General features: G+C 32.9%; 1 protein-coding gene across 1 annotated transcript in view; it reads left to right on the top strand.

Annotated features, from left to right (window-relative positions):
* Positions 1-16,652, top strand: part of LOC123713930 (four and a half LIM domains protein 2) — a 139,059-nt gene that overhangs the window by 355 nt on the left and 122,052 nt on the right. The gene's annotated exons all lie outside the window — the stretch shown is intronic.

The following is a 16,652-nucleotide window of genomic DNA, read 5'->3' as shown; positions in this document are numbered from 1 at the left end:
ACCGCGTCCATGCGAGTTCTATCGGTAACTGGCGAACAAATGTTTTACCTTTTATTAGCTATAACAATCGTTTTGCACGTGTCTATATGAATAGCAGTGCATAGAGTTTTACTATGAACTTGACATTTATCACTTTAGTGAAATAATATCTTCGTAATATTTCACAAAGAAATAATTTCCTATTTATTTATTATTTAAACAAAAGTTTCACATTGATTGAGAAAAAATATTAATGAAAATTACAAAAAAAAATTATTTCGTAAAATTATTACCGTAACGAGATTTTTAAGGCGTTTTCACTTCATAATTGTTTTGAGTTATTTATTTGTCACGATAATATTTTATTCACGAATCTGTTTATGTATCACCCTACCAATAGTGGCTATATTTGCAGTTTTGCTCGCCTGCTTTACGTCTGTGCCTGTCTTAACATTAAACTTAATTTACGTATATTTAGAATATAGAAGCTATATAAAAAAAAAATCTGGATTTTTATATGCGATATATCTGATGAAAACTATAATTTTAATTCCACCTTTGTAACTATAATTATTGACTAGTGACAATTTTTCTTATTCCCCTTCCTTAGAACTAACTATTACTTGATATATATATAAAGTTTTCCGTTGTTTTTCCTAAGTAATTATCAAAATTAATATTTTTTATTTAAAATTAATAAATGATCATAATTATCATTGCATATTTACTTGCATATAGTGGGATTAGTATCTTTTCTATTAAGTCTTGTACAATAAATAAGTGTAAATTAAATTATTTATAATAGGTACTTGCGGAGGATGATACAATTGTTTATAAACACTTACAATGCCAAAAGGATTCTGACAACAATTTAAAACTATTCATTTGTATTATGATTGCATATTTGCATTCAATATCTCGTTATTTGTTCAATAGATGAAATCACAATGTTAATAATCGTTGGATTGGGAAAACAGTTTGTTTAATCGAATAAAGAAAACAATGGATTATTACTAGTTATTTGTATATTCAAATGTGAATAGTTATTAAACTTATTCTATATTTTAAAATTAGTTTAATTTCTTTTTTGTTCGTAAATGTGATTAGGGCCTATGTATTTCCCAATACCGAACCCGCAAGATATCGGTCTCAATAATAAGTGTTTATTACATGATTCCAACGTTACGGGTGTTGAGAGCTACGACTTGCGACCGACGTCGGGGTTGGTATCGCTATTCTAAGTTACAGATACGGACACGGTTCACAGTTCTTTTTTTTGTACTGCAAAATGCAACAAATTAAAAACACTATATATTGTTCTACAACCTTTTTAGTTCTGTATCTGTTTCAAAGGTAAGTAGGTAGCCTCCGGTGCGTGACAAAGGCTGTCGACTTTTTGAGTCTAAGGCAAGCCGGTTTCCTCGCGATGTTTTCACCGTTCGAGCGAATGTTAAATGCACCCATAGAAAGAAAGTCCATTGGTTCACACAGCTGTTGATCGAATCTACGACCTCAGGAGAGTCGTATGCGGAAGCCACTAGGCTAACACTGCCCCTCTCTTTCTGCTCAACAATTTCTTTACTAATTGAAAATTAAACTATACCAGGTAATTCTAAAGAAATAAGAGAACTTAATTGATATAAATTTTCTCCTTGCATGCCAATCCAAATCTAATTATTCTTGCAAGCCCGATAGCTGAGATTAATTGCTTAATCGTTAACTTTGCAACCAATTCGCTGGAGCTGCACTTGGATAATTAAGAAGTTAATTTGAGAAATGATGACTGTATAATGGCAGTTTTGTTAATTATATTCCCTGTTGTATAATAATTGGCGTTGATTGAATTGTGATAGCTTTTTTTATCACGCTATATAATTCTAGACAGTCAATCCGTTTTTAAAATGTATTTCTTAAAATAAATCTAAAGTCATGTTTCAGTGTCAAAATTCATTTCGTATTGACATACAGTTTTTCATACACGAATCTTTCTTTTCAAAAGAAGGTTTAAAGAAGTTGAAAAATATACATGTCACTTGCATGACGAAAAAGTAATCACGCCGCCGCCGTACCCTATAACTGCCTTAAAGTCCTTTTCCAAAAACCTTCGCAGGCATTTTCGGAACAGCTACATATCTCCGGAGGCTGTTGTAAAGACTCTGAAATTATTTATAATTTTGTGACTGTATTCGGTTCTGATTTGTATGAATCCTAAAACTGAATAATTTACTCACTTATGACTTTAAGTCTCTGAGCTGTGAGTGCTTGAATACCCTTCATAACTTAGCCAGGGAAAGGGATGATATGAAGTTGATTCTAATATCACCTCCTTAATTATATTGGGTAAAATTCTGGGTAAACAGCGTGTTGGTAGAATAGAAAAATTATGGCACATCGTTAGGGAGTGGACAGGTATTGTGACTCCGAGTTGCTGTATCTAGCGCTCAAGACACGCTTCACGAGACTGACGGCCAACCTCCAGTAATGGAGAGGCACCAAAAGAAGAAGAATTGCGATAAGAAGAAAAATCTCTCTAAGATATATGATTACATCAACGGGCATGGACAAAAAGGGGTAACTTTTATCTACAAGCTAGTAAGCAAAAAATATTATTAGTGCTGGCACTGAGTAAGTAATGAAAATAAAATTTCGAATAACAACGAGGAATTGTACAATTAGTAAACAAAAACAAGGTTATCTAAAGGTGCACATAATGGAATATGTCATTTAAGATGCAGAAGTGATAGGGTCAAAATTTAACAGCAACCAACTGCTTTGGGTCTGCATCGAAAGACAAGAACACTTCTTATTTTTATTCTTATGCCATAGAAGGTGAAAGAGCAGGATGTTCACCTGATGTTGGACACTCACATTTCCAGAAGGTTCTCAGGAAGGAAGGTTCTGTTAAGAATTGCCGGCCTTTTAAGAATTGGTACGCTCTTTTCTTTAAGTACCCTAAGTCGAATTGGTTCGGAAATACTTCAGTGGGCAGCTGGTTCCACATAGTGTGGATGCGCGCTAGAAACTTTATTGTGTAACGACTGCCTTGAGGTCCGATGATAAAAGTAGCGGCATATATTAATCCAAACAACTCCTCTGTGGACACTAATACAATACGGTAGAAGATGCAAAGAGACCCCACATCTCTAGGCAACGCCAAGCGATCAAGCCGCTCGGAAAGTACCTGGTCGTCAACGTTTCGAACCGCTCTTGAGTGGAAGAAGCTGGTACTGGGGTGCTTCCGCTCCGACGTGTGTACAGAACAGAGCACATGGAGAATGTGCTCAATATAAAAGCGTAAAATAGAATGACAACAACTGAGCGTTTCTTAACAAAGTTTTTGCCGCCCACTATGTGGAATCAGCTGCCCACTGAAGTATTTCCGAGCCAGTAGAAATTGTAAGTAACGATATTCGTGTTCGATTCCTGCCATTTGAAAAATTATTAAAGATGATTGTAAGAAATATATTTCGATAAAGTTATATAAAAAAAATAGTACAAGAAAGAATATACATAGTAATTAACCTCTATACAAAAATGTCCTTGACAAGCAATTACAACCACGATTCTTCTTTTCATCTTCTACTGTCTTCATAAATATTTTTATTTCACTAATTTTCGTATCTTTGTCTCAATCTGGCCTGGTCTGTTACATAAAAAACAATATAAAAAGAAATAAAATCCGCTAGAGCAGGTCTTCTTTTAGCTTATTAAGTAGTTAAGTGGGCAATCAAGACTGTGGCGGGATCAGCCTGTCAGTTAATACAGTCTTCGTTACTTTTGTGTACCGAGTAATATAAAAAAAGTTTTACTAATACAATAAACAGAAAGTAAGCACTAATTTAATTATATTAATTATAAATGATTTTCAACAGTAAATCTATTAACACGACATGGATTTTAAGTAATAATTCTCAAAACTGCATTATGTCAAATAATACACATAATATGTAATAAATAATATGTTTTTGCCATTAAGTGGAATACGCTCCCGCCATACGATTGGCTACCCCCTAACATCTTTTAAAACTCTTCTACATAAACACTTCTTAACCTTAACCTATCCTGGTCAATCGTGACTATTGTAATTCATGTATTTCTTATTATTTTGTATTGCATTGTAATTAATAAGCCGTAAGATTAGCTTTTAGTTTATTTATTTTTTTGTATTTTAGATTAAGTCTGGTAATTCTATAATTGTTCAGTGCTACTTGAGTGAAGTTTGGTGGCTGTTATTTATGGAGATGTTTATATCTCTTTGTTTGGAGATGGGTAACAACTGACTTTAATGATTTAAACTATGATCTTATAAACTAAATCTAAATGACAATTATGTTATTGGACATCGGAATATCGGAATCAAGAATGTAATACAATTTATAAGTGTGGTAAAAACTAAAGGGCTCATATATTGGCTTCGAGTGTGATGATTGTTTAAATTTGGTTTACTTTTCTAATTATTACCTAAACTATTTATATGTAACTTAACTAAAGTTTGGTTACAGAACTCTTGTAATTTTATTTTCATTGATTTTGTTATGTACTGCTTGAAGTTTACCCTGAATTTTCCCTTTTTTTTCATTACAAGGCCGTCCTTTACATCCCAAATAATTTATGTTATTTGTTCTTATTTTAATGTAAGGAAATTTAAATAAAAAATAAAATAATGCATATTTTGGGGGTTATACGACATTGTGAACCAGTATAGCTACTATAAATAGTATCTCAAATGAGCTGGCGACACAAGTCAAGCATTCAGGAAGGATAAATATACTACTTATTGTCCCTAAATATAGAACAGCGTCTTTAGGTACAATATAATTAGTACAATTAATTATGTTAGGAACAACCTGCCACCTCAGGAATAAAATGAAAATCTATCGTTTGGAATCCCAGCCGGGTTGGGAATTTAGTAGCATTTTAAGTATTTTTTATTCTGTTTCTAAATAATTTTACTTTGATTTTAATTGATAAAATTTTTGTTTAGTTCAGCGATGTCACTCCAAGATCGTATGGGTCCACTGAAAATCAGTGTTGCATGGTGATAGCAACTTAAAGCTAACTTTTGATTAAAGTGAATGTTTTTATATTTATTTTATATATAAGTGTGCTTAAATCAAATATACATTATTGCTTTTCTTTTTTCTTTCAAAATAATAAGAGAAAATGCTCTGGATCTGAGCATCTTTTAGATGCTTTAATGCTTAATTCATCGGTTCGGTCTTCGGAAGTTTTGACACAATAATTAGACTCGACATTCCATTACGATCAAACAAAAGAGGTGACACTCGACTCAGGTGAGATTATGTATGAAGGCTGTTTGTCAATGCCAATCCGGAATGTCAATTCCGAAATAACATAGAAGGTAAGTCGTACATTTCAAAAATCAATCAGTAATGGCCCTTTGGAGACATAAAACTCATCTCCAAATCTATGTTACATCTTTGATTTTGACTACTATTGCTCGCTTGAAAACAGGACCGTCGTTTTAATATAAAAGTATTTACCGAACCTTCGTCTCTAATAAAAAAAATCATTTAAGTACCCTACTTATGTGACAGACGTATATATTAAAAATAATAAAGCTGTATTCATCCACATCCTAATGACATACATTTTACAAAAATATAAATGAAAAAAATCTACTCTAAGATACAGCCCCTGTCTGGGAGAAGGCCTTCTCCAACTTTTTCCATCCTATTTTATTACTTGCCATCGAATTTTTTCCAGCTTTCGATCCCGTAAGCCCATATTGGTCTGTCATTGTTCCTTTTATCTTTTGGACCAATCCATTGAGTTCCTGTTATCGACTGTCCTTTCCCATTGTAATTCTTTCATAATATATTTAATATATACTGGTACTCGTACTATCGTAGACGTATGCTCTATATCTATTTACTTACTATGCTTTGTAAATATTGTCTTTAACAACCGTAGATAAAATGATGTCGAGTTCACAGTCAACTAGCAACAGTGGAGTCAGCAAAAATATTTGTATCGCAAACAATTGATACTGTCTAAACAATGATAGGCCTCTGTTTGCTCATCAAGAGTATGCTAGTTATAAGGAATTTATTCACTGCAAAAAAAACAGTGGCGCTGCAACCCTATTGCCTCAAATTATTGTTAATTTTTTTTTATATACAAGTATATGATTAGCCTTGTGTATTAGAGTAAAGCCAGATCAGTGTTATGAGAAAATTTTGGGTTTAAGATATACAAATTCTCTTACGACGCACGAGTCTTCTGGAATCGAGGGTGTCCATGGGCGTCGTAATCACTTAACATCAGAGGTGCTTGTTTGTCCCCTGTTCTTCAAAATACAATTATATTAAAAATTTATTATAGACCTAATCTGTCGGTCTTTGGTTCTATACTACATCAGTCCATAACTAAGTAGGCATTAAATATCGCATCGTTAAGAAAAACACTTTTTGAATGGATTGAAGCTATATATTATTATTAAAAACCTACAATTATTTACATAATTTTCAGCGTGCGTGGTCAGGGTGACTGAAGACAAAAGGTGTTGAATGTCAAAAGTATCACAGCTGCAGAGAAAGTTGTGTTATCTGTATTTATTGACGACTAAAAGATGACGTTTGATGATGATAATTGTAAGTTTTTAATAATAATACATAGCTTCAATCCGTTCAAAAAGTGTTTTACTTAATGTGTAAAAGATATGTTAACAAAAGACGATACTATGTCGCATCGTTATTTAATTATATAATAGATTTAGTGGTACCAAAAAACACGAATTAATTTCTCTTATCTAACAATATGCTGCAAGTTTACAGATGAGCGTCAAAACTATTTTACTTTAGCCAAACCGCATTGCTAACTAAGATGCCAAAACCGGACTGCAGATGCACAGAAATACCGATTTTCCAAGCGGAAATTGTAGTATTAAGATAAATACTTTATTGAGCAATATTTAAAGAATGTGCAGGTTTCATTCAAGATTCGTTTGGAATCGCGACTGCTTAGTGGTGTATTGAACACATAAATAGCTTAAAGACTTCCAGGCATCCTTAAAAAAAAAGTACTAAAAACACACCTAAATATACTCATGTAAACTTTAACTAACATTAGCTTTAAACTAAGCACTTGACCGTTAAGACGCAAGTCAGTACAGTTATAAATTAACGGTAAATAACACAAATTAACTTAATAAGCTGATATTATAACGTTTCATAAGATTAGTTTATGGAATATTGTATGTGTAAGAAGTTTGTATCTTTTTGATTAATTGGCTATTTATGGTGATGGGTCAACCAACGATGGACCAATGACCGTGAGGTTTGTGGCCCCTTGGAGCCTGGACAGCGTTCTCTCTGTATTCTCAGTTGCATAACAATTTTGTTATTGATCTTACCACAAAATGATTTTATTACTGGATAATAACAAATTCTGTATAAAAACTTGATTGGCCAGGAACCAATTCCACAATTAATTTTAAAGTATAAAAAAAATATTTTCTAGTAAAAGTTTCTAATGTCTATAATCGCATCTATGACAAATGTGTATTAAATAAGTAAGGAATAAATGAATGGATGGCATTTGACATTTAACAACTATTAAACTAGTTTTAATGCGTCATTGGGTAAAGATATTTTAAATTATTTAATTTTGTTCAAGTTACTTTTTTTTACCTACAACTGATAATGATGTATATGTAACCTATGGATTGTAAGTAATATCTTTTTTCAAATAAAATTAATTGATTAAACCTTCGTCTCTTTTCATGACAGCGCAAAAACAATTTGACAGAAAGACACATAAATACTACAGATAATACAATTTAATATTATATTTTTTATTATAAGTGCGGGTTAAACGAATACCTAGTGACAAGACCATGTAGCGAATGAATGAGAAGCTGTTAACAAGAAGGATATGGCAACTGTGGATGGCGAAGTCCGGTCCAGTCTTTGGCGTGCATACTTATACCAAATCCAGGTACTGGAGAAGGGACAAGTTTAAAGCACCAACCAACGAGTATGCATGGTGAATGTCAATTATTGGATGGCGCGAGAGAGGTATGGGACCGTACCAAGTCTAGATCAGTGTTCGCTATTTACCACTTCGGTAAAAAGTCGTGAAGAGATTTTTTTTATGTTCAGGCGAAATCATATTTTATTAATACGCCCAAAAACGTCAAATCGAAGTGCATTAATATAGATTAATTACGTGCCACTACCGGCCAAATCTGTTCAGTTGTAAATGAATTATAGAGTTCACGGGCAGCGTTTAAAATTATTTTAATTACACTGTTATTTTATTAACGCCTCGTTAAACACAGTTTTTTTAGTCGTTTGGAATATTTTTAAATGCGAAATTGATGTTTTATGCCTAACCTGTACAAATAAATTGGTAGTTTAAAAGAATACTGTCATTTCATTTCATTTTCTTTACAATAATACAAAAAGGGCTTTTGTGAACGTGATGATCTATTTAGGTTTTCAAGTACGTAGAAGTAAATAGTTTTAAGTGAATGTATGTTTGTGTGATTGTCAACAGATTTATCGGAAATTAAAAGGCAATCATAAGCACGCTTGTACACACTTGTCGAGCGAGTTTGCTTGTCTTACTGAAGCCGCGTAAAAATTATTTGAAGAAGTCTATTAAGTATGAGAATGTGTAATTATTTAATCAATAATAGTGTAGAATTTGTAATATTAGAGCGTTTAACCAGGGCCATTAAAGATATATATCAGAATGAGCTTAGTAGACTGAAGTTGAGAGAAGAGAGAAAGAGAGAGAAGACTGGTGGCGACGTGTATCTCGTTCGTGAATACATATTAAATTTCTCATGTAAATAAAATATATTTTTTGTAATGAGAAATAAAAATCTTTAAACATTAATCATTATTCTTTTTCAAGTATATGCTAATCGGTTAAGTTATTTGAGAGTTTTCTGGGCATGTTTAGTCACCTTAATAGTTGACAGGTAGCTAAATTACTTTTTAATCAAACATTTATATTTATTTAAAACTTAATTAAAAATACTAAACAAAGCAACACAGTTTAAAACAGTGTGGTTAGCACAGTAAAAATTAATAAATGACGGTTTAAATTTAGAAAATTCACAACTACGAACTTTGTGTTAAACATATAAATATATTTTTTTATTTGTATAAATGCGAATTAAAGAACAATTATATCAGCTATCTATCAATCTTATTCAGGTATAATAACACTAAGAGACATTAAAAAGTCAAAATTCTTTGAACGTCGAAAAGATTTTAATTACTCTATATCCAACTGGACATAAATCCGCTAGTCCACTATTTGGTGGCGTAGAACGGACGAGAAGAACTGAAAGGATGAGTCTCCCTAACTCTTTTTAATTGCCACGTATTTTCTTTAAGGAGCTGTATTCACACGAAAATGATAAATAATAATAGTACATATAGAATTTATATAATAAAATTAGTCTATAATACCAAAACTGAAAAACAACAGTCGAAAACATGGAGAGGAATATATATAAAACTAGGGTAGTAGATGTCACAATATAAATAAATAAACTTAAATGGAAATGGGTACATGGCAGGAGGAACAGAAAAGAGGAGTATGCAAAAAATTTGAAATTCAAAATCATTTATTCATATACGTAACACAATGTATATGTATGAACGTCAAAAACAGAAATGTATATAAAGTGCTTCTAATTTTACATTTAGTCAAGTTGTCAAATCAAGGGCTTAGTAAGGAAGAGAAGAACTGGCAATAAACTCTCCGCCAGTCTTTTTAATCGCCAAGTATTTTACACAACGTTTGTGAGGAGCTGCAACCATTACACCATGTTCCACATGCCATCTCAAGTAATTAATAATAATAAAATAAATTAAAAACAAAGATTTGACCTCTATCAACAGGAGGCATGGTGAAGTAGGAGCACGTACTTACATTCTCGTGGAAACAACACGCAAATACGTACTTAGTCGAAATAAGTCGAAAAACTAATATCACATACACGAATTCAAGTACGACCAGACTTAGTCGAAATAAGTCGAAAAACTAATATCACATACATGAATTCAAGTACGACCAGACTTAGTCGAAATAAGTCGAAAAACTAATATCACATACACGAATTCAAGTACGACCAGACTTAGTCGAAATAAGTCGAAAAACTAATATCACATACACGAATTCAAGTACGACCAGACTTAGTCGAAATAAGTCGAAAAACTAATATCACATACACGAATTCAAGTACGACCAGTCACCACAAGTAGTACCCGTTCACGAGTATGACGCATGGCCAGCTATCGGCCCTCTCGCCATATTTTAGGAAGAGAGAACCCAATGCATGGACGCCGCCACAAGCAATGACATTTAAGCGAGCATGGCGATCCTTGAAATGTGAGCCTGGCTACATAAGAAAATAATAATCCTTATTATACTGAAATAATTATATACCACATGGATCACTGTTTCCACTTTACATTAAAACAGTCGTGCTTGTTGACCATCGCCCCTGAGTCTAAAAATGCAGCCGAGATATTCAGTCGCGTACCTATTTACTACTGGAGCAATTCATATACATACAAACACTAGGATCGTTTAAATATTAATTTGTATCAATATATATAATAGGCCTTAGCGAGAAGCTTTACTTTACGTACGATTTAAATTTATTTATTGACAACATTTGTATATCACTATGGATTTTGTTGAAAAAAAACGTATAAAGCCTTGGAAAGAATTGGTTGGTGCGCTAGTTTTGTCTAACAAAATATTAAACTGGTAATGTAAACTAAATGAGGATGAGGAAGATAATTTAGAAGACGGATAGACCAGATAAAGAAAACAGCAGGCAAAGAGTGCCAAAGTGCAGACAGAAATGGAGGGCTTTGCCAAAAAATGGCACGCGGTTATCTTTCCTAGGTAGGATTAATGAGATGATAGAATTATATATGTATTTAAATGTAAAGTATCTGAAATAAAAGGCTTTTATTAGTATTATATTGTGATCCGAAAGTGGGCTAACACAATATACCTGGTCACGTGACAATATCAAATAAAGTATATTACTGTGATTCGAACGAGTGAAATTTTACCGTAAAGCAATAAACTCCTTTAAAAAATGGTATACGGCAGCATCGGGGTTAACAAAATATAATAAGAATTAAGCCTCATTTATTCCTTGAAACTTCATATTTACAAAAGAGATTGATTATTGAGAGATTGAGAAGATTTGTATGTAACAAAAATAGACTACAGAGAAGTTCTTACACAATTAAGAATAATAGTTTAATAGGAAAAACTAACACAAGTAAATTTAGGATACAAACTTTATTATTAACAAAGTTAATAATTGTATGTAAGTAAACTAACTTAATCTAACTTCTTGTTTTATTAGTAAGAATTAAAAGGCTTTTTTTTATTTTATTTACATACAAAAATAATTGTAATTTTTTCAAGGATCTCTTAAAGTGGCCTCTTCCAACTGGCTCCATCTCGCTCTATCTTGGGTATTTCTTCTCCCAATCTTTCCAAACAATGTCTTTAAGCTCATCAGCACACCGTGTAAGAGGGTGACCTTTCTTTCTTGTCCCTGGTGTCCCTATCCAGCTTGTTACCCTTGTCTATCTGCCATTCATGCCAGCGGTGTTGTTCGCCATTTCCACATAAGTTTTTTGCAAGTGGATAGTGCATCAATAATACCTTAGGTTTTAAATTTTGTACATTGTGTTCTGTTCCTCCACAAACAAAAACGTATAATATAAAAATTAATTTAAAAAATACGCTATTATTTATCGTACCTTTGGTATTTAACTAATCAAGAGGCTATTTAGCTCGTACAAGGATTATTAATAACTCTAACTGACCTTTTAAGTCGATATTAGCATGTCACGACCACCTGCTCACCAGTAGATATCCTTTGGTCGGTTCGCAAGCGTTCATGCGAAAATATGCTTAATGAACTGTGAGCAGATTTTGTAGGGATCCTGACATTCTTTGGATCAAACGCTCGCTTTTTAATCAATTAATTATGACATTGTATAATCAAGGAAATTGTGTAATTATTGCCCTGTATCAAAGTGGACTTTTCAATGACATTTTCTGCTCGTTAGATCGAGCCGTGGATTAGTTTCTTGGCTCTAGGTTTCGCCATCCAATATGAAAACTAAAAACGTATAGTGAATTTCACTGTGCTATTTTAGAAAACGTACATTGCCTACCTGGAATTCGTCCATTCGATTACTGTTGAAACAATTCATATTTTAACAGTCTTTCCGGCCTTAAAAAGTATCTATGGAACGCAAAAATGTTACCATGTACCTGAAAGTTTGAATTTTATTGTAATATAAAAAGATTAAATGCGTTCGTAAATGTATATAGATCATCTTTGGGAAGTCGATACAATAATTCCAAAAACAATTCTTTTGTTCGGTGCCAATACCGATGTTCTAATTTTAAATTATGCCCAAAATCATTAGTGCCAGGTATTTTATTTCCGGAATATAAAACCTTTAATAAAACCGAAAATAAAACCTTTTTTGTATCCAACTTTTACAACTATGTATTCCATGTTTAAATTCCAATCATAATGTATCAAGGATCGTCCGTACTTTTTTATGTTATATTTTTAATATATTTTGGAATGAAGCCTTTATTTGGTGCCAGTGATTTCGTTGAAACATGCCTTCTCTGTGCCTGATGGAGAAAGAGATAATTCGACATGTAAATTGTTTTTTTATGATATACCTGGAATCACCGTTCGATTATCTAGGTAATATCAGCATGCTAATGTAAAAGCTATCATTCAATTTAGCTAATTACACAAAAACCTATTCGATATAAATTGCTTAGTCGTTAACTTTTTACGAGTGTATCAAGTGACTCAGGCGCAGGCGAGGAAATTGCTTTGTGATTACTATCTACTTCCAATACTTTAAGGACATTGACACGAAGATCCTGACTAATATTTTTCTTGGTATTATTCAAAATGAAATAACTAAAGCAGAGAGATAAATTAGCGAAAAGAGAACCGGCTTGGCAGTTATACGAACTAATATAATTCTTATTTATAGAAAAAATACTATTGTCTTTGTTTAACATAGCTTTAGCATAGAAAACAATTTTTTTTAAACCGGATATTAGCTATTTGTATTATTATAAACTTATAATTATTTTACATAATTTTAAATTTAAAACAACCAGCCTTATCAAACTATTTCTTCCAGGCAACCGTAGTAAGGAAAAAGCTACAAAATTAAATACTAAGGCTAAAAGTGCATTACCAACTCTTATAAACAAAACATAGAATATACATATTTATAGAACCAACCTTCATCTATAATAATACAATGCATACAAAAGAATAAGAAATTCAAGAATTACAAAAGTCACGATTGAGCAGGATAGGATATGGTTAACAAATCTTTTCCTTCCAACAGAAATTTTACCAGTTATGTTGAAAAGATACAACAAATAAATTACGCTTTTAATAAATAGGTAGATTTAATGTCCTTCAGTCAATGATCCAATAAATCACAGCGATGCCATTCGATTGATAACCTTGTTAGGATCGTTAAGTGTCAGTCAAGACATATTACGAATTTGCATACTCATTATGTTTCACCCTAGTGCTGGGGGATCTGTAGCTTTCAAAAGTGACAGCGATTTAGACCCCACGGCACTACGAACAAACGCCCAAGGCGGGACACGGTGATAACATCGCCTTATCCGGATCCCACCATTATCAGCCATTCAAGCCAAGGCCATTTTTTGATATGGGATGGACCTTGGCACAGCTAGGTCGTAAAGCTGGGGGAAGTCGGGTCAAATGATGGCAAGGAAGCGTTCGCAATTCGGAGTCTCCCATTGATGAGTCTGTGTGACGTTAGAAAACGAACTAAGTTTTTATGTACGTGATAGATAGAGTGGTATGGAGACAGCAAGTCGCCGTATCGGTTAGGGCTTTTTAACACAGGCACGTCCTTCAGTAATAAAGACTACGAAGAAGAAGATACTTTAAGTAAGTCAATGGTCTAATAAAATATCAGATAATGCGTTTAAAATTCTGTATCCAAACGGTTTATAAAGAACTTTGTTAAGACCTGCCAAGTCAAATATTCGGAACGTGTCAGGTTCAGAAGAAATTCCCGCTGATAATGCAATCCATCATCATCATTGCACTCGGACGTTGAAAGATCGTTTAGAAATATTAATTCCTTCAGTATCCACCACCACGCAGCCACTCGAGCCTGTTGCGTTATATGAACTGGACGATGGGATGCATCGTTGATGGCATCGTTAAGGATGTTAGAAAGTTCTTCATTAAAGTGAATACGCCAAACATCGTTGTTGGAATTATATGGTTTCCAACGATTTTTAGTTACTTAAACTAAACTATGCTAGGCTTCAATATAAAGGATATATTTATAATCATGTGAGATCGATACTGACATGGAACCTGTCGTGCAGGTGCACACCCATATTTTTTGTTCAAAACGGAAATCGTTATAACTCTGAATACATATATTAATCAGAATTCCATTTGTCCGAAAATGATTCGCGGTTTAATTCTCCGTGTTCATACAGAATAATGAGGATGCGACTTGTCGAAAATAATGAAATGTTAAATAGTAATTTTACACTTTAATGAAAATATATGGTAAGGTTTGAACGCACATATTACAATGTAATACTATAAGGAATATTCCAGTCTTGACTTATTTTATATTATCTTAAGAAAACACTTTTTAAACGGATTGAAGCTATGTATTATTATTAAAAACTTATAATTTAAAAAAAAAACGACGTTTCGCGTACTTTTCAACGTGCGTGGTCACGGTGACTGAAGACAAAAGGTGTTGAATGTCAAAAGTATCACAGCTGTAGAGAAAGTTGTGTTATTTCCCCGGGAAAATAAATACAGACTAAATTGAACAAAAGTCAATATTATATTATCTTAACACCAGAAAAGAACGAACTTACTCCCATCCCACCACAACAGGCACATGTTTAGTGTTTAGTATTGTGTGAATTGCTGTGATTACTATACAATTAAATAAATTATTTTCATACATAACTTTGCACACTTGATTGTCTTGGGTTTGTGGATACGATATATCTTTTCCTTGACTAATCTGATTCGAACCATGACAGGTTCAAAAACCGGCGGTGCACCAATTAACTTTGTATTCATGTATTCATGTATTTATTTGCATTCCATAACGTTTACAAAAGATGTTTATGAGGCTTAAAGCTAAGTACAATATTATGGACCCTGTTAGGGCACAGCAAAAGAAGGCATTACGAAACCTATATAACATAGCTAATAGCAACACAATAAAAAAATAGCACATAAAACTTCACACTCCCGGCCAGTACCAATTACATAGAATAAAAAAATTTTATTTATTGAATTTTGTATATTTAGGGATTAATAATCATGAAATTAAGCTATATTTTTATCTTCTAGGTACTCATTAACGCTATAATAACATTTACGTATAAGAAGTTTTTTTAGTTTGTTTGTAAATATATGTATCTTTTTTTCATTTCTTAGTGTCTCCGGTAGTTTATTATAAATTTTGATTGACATGACTAGTGGGCTTGATGCATGTATTTGTAATCGGGAAGATGGTAGGTTTAGGCGTTTTTTGTGTCGAAGTGTATATCTTGTCTGTATGTCTTCGCGTGTGGTGTTTCTTTGTGTTGTTGGGCAAATTTACAGATTTCCAATATGTATAATGAGGGTAGAGTGATAATGTTTAGTTTTATGAAATGTGGTTTGCAGCTGTCTGTTTGTTCTATGTTAACTATGATCCGAATTAACTTTTTTTGAGTTGTGAATAGTGCTGGTGCGTCGGTGCTATTTCCCCACATTATTACACCGTAGTTTAGCCATGCATGCGCATAGGCGTAGTAGGTAGTTAGAGCGGTTTTCAGGTCCGTAGTCTTTTTAATTTAACTTTATAACTAACTAACTATATATAACTTTACGTTGCGAATGTACGCAGTTAACATTTAGTCATACAGTGAAGGAAGACATTAGACCTTAAAAAGATGATGGCGTTTGCCACAGAAGACGAAAGAAATACATAAATCTGTCGCCTTGGCTAATGGTTTCGTTCCTTACCCCTCTAGAATCGGCTGATATTATTTTATGTGAAAAATTTAAACGTTAACAGAATAAAGTATTTGTTAGTATATCAAAGGCTATCAAACTAATAATCACTTTCTTAGAAGTTACAGATCACTGTCGTGTATGCTTTAAAGGGTGGTAGGGAAGGTAACTAGATATTTAAAGGCAAAGCATTTAATGGGAGAGTTTTTAGATCATAATGAACCACTTTCTTTCCTAATAAATCTTATCTTAATATATATAAATCTCCTGTCACGATGTTTGTCCGCGATGGACTCCTAAACTACATAACCGATTTTAAATTAAATTGGCACACCGTGAGCTGTCTGGTCCAACTTAAGAGATAGGATAGCTTAGATCTTTAATTATAGTCGCAATTATATTTTATTGCAAGTTATTTGTCTGTAATTAATTGACAGTTACAATTATCTGTTAACTGCAAAAGATTCTAACAGATGTCGATACTTTTCGACTGGATTGAGTAAGTAATCAATAGATGGCACTGCTATGGTAAACCGACTAACGTGTCATATCAGCTACAATTCAATATCATGATTTAATTGTT

The sequence above is a fragment of the Pieris brassicae genome, chromosome 9 (assembly GCF_905147105.1).
Source record: "Pieris brassicae chromosome 9, ilPieBrab1.1, whole genome shotgun sequence".
In the NCBI taxonomy this organism is placed as follows: domain Eukaryota; kingdom Metazoa; phylum Arthropoda; class Insecta; order Lepidoptera; family Pieridae; genus Pieris; species Pieris brassicae.
The sequence above is the reverse complement of the archived record's forward strand: the minus strand, read 5'-3'. Positions and strand labels throughout refer to the sequence as shown.